Source organism: Mirounga angustirostris, unplaced genomic scaffold (assembly GCF_029215605.1).
Source record: "Mirounga angustirostris isolate CCGP_5_RB_7025 unplaced genomic scaffold, mMirAng1.0.hap1 SCAF_2, whole genome shotgun sequence".
NCBI classification, from domain to species: Eukaryota; Metazoa; Chordata; class Mammalia; order Carnivora; family Phocidae; genus Mirounga; species Mirounga angustirostris.
This window is the reverse complement of record NW_026991710.1, coordinates 125,822,912-125,828,943: the sequence shown is the minus strand read 5'-3', so window position 1 is coordinate 125,828,943 and position 6,032 is coordinate 125,822,912.

Sequence of the window (6,032 nt, the reverse complement as noted above, 5' to 3'; positions counted from 1 at the left end):
AAAAGGAAAAAGGTTTGGAAACAATCTAAATGTCCACCCAGCCTGACATGTTCCTATACAAATGGTAGTATCTATAATAGTGTTCTGCATATTACTGTTTTTCTTAAAATGTTATCTTGGAGATTGTTTCCTTTTAGGATATACAGATCTGGATATTCATTTTATTCATTTATTCATTTTAACAACTACATAAACCTTCCTCCATATTTCAGATACCTTACTTTCTGTTTGTATTTCTCAAACTGTTCCATGCTACTATGTCCAAACCCTCTCTCCCATTAAAAAAAGAAAGAAAAAATATCCCTCATTCACCCTTCATTGCTCTTCATTGGAAACCCTATCTCTCCCTTCTCATACATGCATAAACTTCTCAAGAGAGTTCACATACTTCCTCAACCGGAACCTGTTCTTCAACCCTCTCATCTGTTTTTGTTCTCATCCTTTCAACAAAACAGCCCTCAATAAAATCATCAATATCGTTCATATGACTGGACACATAAGAAGTTTTTTCTCCAACCAGTGATCTTCTTTGTTTGTCTTGTTTACCATGCACCATGCTCTCCCTGAGTTCTGTGATGGAAGGCATTCCTGGTTTTTCTTCTACTTTGATAACCTTTTATTTCTGCCTTCTGCCTGGCAATTAGATCTTAGAGTTCCTCAAGTCTCAGTTTTAGGCCATCTCCTGTCCTCATTCTACTCTCTTCCTAGGCAAAAATACACTACAGTGTCAGTCATCCTCCACAGCCTAATGAGACTCCTACATGCCTGGCCCATTCAGCTCCCTAATTGACCAGCACCTTTCCTTGACCGCCATCTTTTGGAAGTTTTAAAAGCACTTCAAATTCAGCATGTCCAAAATTACCTCATAATCTTCCCCAAAAATCTAGGCTTCATTTCCAGTGTTCCCTATATTACTAAGTGCTACCATAATTTATCCATGGCAAAAGCCAAATACCTCAGAATCATCTTTGCTGCTTTCCTCTCCATCCCTGAATCCATCAAAAATCATGTCTACTTAACCTCTTGAATGTCTTAAATATGTCCACTCCTTCCTATCTCCACCGCAGCCAAAGAATGCCACGACACCCTTGTCTCTCATATGGACGATTCCAGGAGCCTGCTAACCTCCAACCGCTCTCACCAGCCTCTCCAATCCAGTCTCATCCAGAAGCTAGTAATCTGTTCAGTATAAACACCAGGGATGCTACATTCCAATGTAGGAACATTAACGGTGCTCCTGGAATAAAGACAAATGCCTTATGTGGCTTATGTGCCCCTGTCCCCTTATTGTCTAGCAACAGCTCACACACATTCTACACGTTGGCCATGCTTCCCTCCTTTAATTCCTTCACTGTGCCATGTTCCTTCCCACCAAAGGTCTTTTCACAAATTGTCCCTCTGATGAGATATCATTCCCTCTCTTCCTTGTCTAATTAATGCCTGTTTATCATATGTCCTACAGATCTTCATACCCCCAAGAATCTCTTTCTGCCGTCCCTGACTGAATTAGAGTCTCTCTATTAAGACATATCTCTGCTTCCCAACACTGTCACAGTTGCAATTTTACATTGATTTATATAATTATTTTATTAACATCTATCTCTTCTTTAGATGACAAATTGAGAACGATACATGTTATTTTTCATAGCAAAGAATGTTTCCCAGTAGAGTATTTCCTGGTAGATGGCAAATGCTCAATAAATAACTATTTAATCTGGGCCCCTGGGTGGCTCAGTTGGTTAGGCGTCTGCCTTCTGCTCAGGTCATGATCCCAGGTCCCAGGATCGAGCCCTGCATCGGGCTCCCTGCTCTCTCTGCCTCTCACCCTGCTCGTGCTCTCTCTCTTTCTTAAATAAATAAATAATCTTTAAAAAGATATTTTCTCTTCTGGTAAATGCATGGTTTTTACTTTAGTTTTGTGCTTCAACAGTTGACCTATTATAATATATTATAGTATAAAGAGTGAGGTAAGGATACAGTATTTTTTTTTCAGATGACTATCCAGTTTTTTTCAATACCATTTATTTTTTTATTCTATTTTTTAAAAGATTTTATTTATTTACTTGACAGAGAGAGAGACAGTGAGAGAGGGAACACAAGCAGGGGGAGTGGGAGAGGGAGAAGCGGGCTCCCTGCTCAGCAGGGAGCCTGATGCGGGACTCAGTCCCAGGACCCTGGGATCACGACCTGAACCGAAGGCAGATGCTTAATGACTGAGCCACCCAGGCGCCCCTCAACAGCATTTATTAAATAATCCCTCTTTTCCTACTAATTTGAAATGCCATTTTATTGAATAATAAACAACTGATATATCTGGGTCTCTTTCTGGACTGTCCATACATTCCATTATCAAACCATTCTAATCAATTTATTTTATGTTTTCATATCTTGTGGCTTTAAATTCTATGATGATATTTTTCTTTCCCATGAGTTATTTTAGCTTATTAAGAAAAAAAAAATCCTTTCTTTTGTCTTCTTATTTTTCCCTTGAATCCTTCTATGTGCTTTGAACTCTTATTTCATAGAGGCCATTTCTAATATTTATATCTGCTAAAGAATGGTTTGGCAGGATGTTCACCTGTTTCATGGGAAAATTATTCTTGTGTGTATTCTTAGTCCACCTTCTACTTACGCACATTTCTTTCCTCTTTTCTTTCAGTATTTTCACATAGATTTTATGTGTCCTTTCTCAGCATCCTTTTGTATTTTGGGCTAATTTTACTGCAACACTTATTCAAATATACTGTGGCATTTCCCATCTATTTCTGTTTCTCATTCTTTGTCGTTTGCAGGTGGTTTCAGAGGAAAACAGCCTCAATGATGTTTTTGTTCTGCTATCTTAAAGCTGGGAGTCCTCTGACTTTTATCTTTTGAGGCTACTTTTGGTTCCTCTTAAGCTTTATAGATTCAGAGTTACCTGGAAAGGTTTTCAGGAACTTATGCTGATCAACAGGGCCCTGTCACTGCAAGTATTAGAGTAGCTGTAAGGTTATGGAGTAAGTCAGAATTAGAGGAAAAAAATAATATGCAAGAGTTTGTAAGTGGAAAAAATAAACCTTAATGAAATAGTAAAATGAAAGTAAATAGTTAATTTTTTTCCCTGAGGAATTGGTTGTATGATGGAATGGTAAAAATTGTAAGTGTAAAGTAGATTCACTGTTTATACTTTAAGAGTTTTAAATGGTTCATGAAAATCTATTTTTTTTAGGGGGGGAAGGGCAAAGGGAGAGGGGGAGAGAGAATCTCAAGCAGACTCTGTGATGAACGAGGAGCCCGTTGTGGGGCTTGATCTCACAACCCTGAGATCATGACCTGAGCTGAAATCAAGAGTTGGATGCTTAACTGACTGAGCCACTGAGGGACCCCAAAAAGCTACTTGTTATTGAAATGCTAAATTATTTTAAAAAATGCAAAGATTTAGTTTATAGACATTTTGTAGGTATTATTGCTTATTGTTCAAGTCAATGTATTAAAAGTTGTACAAAAATAAAGATGACAATATTCAGATGAAGAAAACATCTATATGTGCCTCAACACATGAGTATATACAAGAATCTTTTACTCTGTTGCAAAAAGCATTAAGAACCTGTTTTCCAGGGGCACCTGGGTGGCTCAGTTGGTTAAGCAACTGCCTTCAACTCAGGTCATGCTCCTGGAGTCCCCAGGATCAAGTCCCGCATCAGTGTCCCTGCTCAGCAGGGAGTCTGCTTCTCCCTCTGACCCTCCCCCCCCATGCTCTCTCTCTCATTCTCTCTCTCAAATAAATAAATAAATAAATAAAATCTTAAAAAAAAACCAACACAGCATGTTTTACAGAACCAAAAGTTTTCACTTTGGATTTTCTTTCCACCTTGTGTAGTAAAACAGTGACTTTACTACATCCAAATTCAGGTGTAAGAAGTGTTGTTTTTTTTTTTCCTGGCTGTTAAAAATGTGTGGCTTGTTCATCTCTCTTTCATTTTTGTTTTATAATCATTATAATTTTGTAATTTTTTTGATGTTCACTTATGGTAATAGGCAAATTGTACAGTTTAACAGAAATTTTCCATTTTTCTACCTCTTCACGGTCATTTTAATTCATTTTCTTTAAAAAGGGCTCTGCAAGTTCATATAAAAGAAGTAGATCCAAGATCTTTATGTCCAGGACTTTTCTAGAACTTATGTGCTGTTTTCTCTAAGATGACTTGATCTTTCTTTTTGTCTTTTCTTTTTTATTGAAGTATAGTTGATGCAATATTATATTAGTTTCAGGTATACGACACAGTGATTTAACAAATCTATACATTATGAAATGCTCAGGTGACTTGATTTTTCTTTTTTTTTTTAAAGATTTATTTATTTGAGAGAGAGAGTGAGAGAGAGTGGGGGAGGGTCAGGGGGAGAGAGAGAAAGAGAGGGGAAGCAGACTCCCCACGGAGCGGGGAGCCTGATGATGTGGGGTTCGATCTCAGGACCCTGGGACCATGACCTGAGCCTTAACCAAAAGTTGGACATTCAACCAACTGAGCCACCCAGGTGTCAGTGACCTGATTTTTCTAATAACAAAAGCTGCCAATCTGTTAAAGAGTAACCAAGCACTATACTCTACTTGCTATTTCACCATAAATGACACTTTTGAATTTTTGGCTTTAGTCAAAGCACTGAAAATCTAGCAGCATTATAATTTGGTTTTCTCTGATTCAGAAGCAGTGATTCACTGTTGATTACTGTTCTTACCTTGACATACATTATATTAAATGGTTCTAAGTTTTAATTACCATATTGATTCCAATGTACTAACCATCAGTGATCATACTATATGGAGCATTCAGTCTAGTGTAAAGGAGACTCGGGACATTTTATTATATTTTCTCTAATTAGCTGTTTTATTATTGGAAATGGGAAGGAGATAGAGTCTTACATAATCTAAATCTGAGATCTATCCGAAAGTGACTTAAATTGGTATTAGTAAGTTTGTCATTTTGTGGTTGGAAGTAAATTTGTCTGTCTCATTCTATTTTCCTGTATTGAAAATATCCATGTTTTTTCTTCCCCTGCGACAGAGAAAGATTTGTAGATTTTTCTCTAAATCCCAGCCAGGAGTCAGCAAAGTGACCAAAAGTGAAGGTTCTAGAGGAGAAAATAAATGTCAGGGTATAGATATAAGAGATTCCATCTACAGAGACAAGACTGAATAAAAAAATGGTCAGACTCCATTAGTAATATTATATGCCTGGGGATGGGGAGGCATGAGGAAGTGGTTTGAGGTAGAGTAATTCCCTTGTTCCTTCCTGCTCTCCTTCACAGCAGTCAAACCTGTATCAGTATCTGAAGCTCTCCTGGCCTCTTTCAAGACCCTTTCCATTTTTCCTCACCAGTGTTTCCCCCAATAAATCTCTTGCGTATCTAGTCATGTCTTGGCATGTACTTCTGAAGGTTTTGTCCACATGTGGTTTTGCTCACTTGTGGGCCAGGGTATTTTCAGGGGGAGTTAATATCCCTGGAATCTGTGGTGACAGGAGTACTAACAGACATAGAAGTGATAGAATTTGGATACAAAAAAGAAACCCCAGGAGCTATTTGGTTAGCTGTCTCTTCACATCTGGACATTCTTATCTCTTCAAGCCTAAAATACTTGGACACTATGACTTTTATTTTATTGTTATTATATATTGTAATAGTTTAATTTATCCAAAACCAGGCTTTAAATTGTGTTCCTTAATACCTTCATAACAGGGCACACAGCTGTTTACCTTACTCCTTGAACGTTATATATGTTTATGTCCATTCACATGAATGCAGGTTTTTCTTTATAAGAGACATGAGGGGTTAAGATGAATGGATTGAGGCATGTAGTATGGTTTCTGCTCCTATTTTAATGTGTGGCATTGGGTTTGAGCTCTTTGGTCAGAGAAGAGAGGTGAAGAAATTTGCAGAACTATACAAGAGAGGCTTTTTTGAGATTCAGGGCATAAACAGAGCTGTTGGGTTATGCGAGAGACAAAAGGTGACAAAAAGTTGGACAAGATGTCATTGTCTTGTCTTTTACAAGG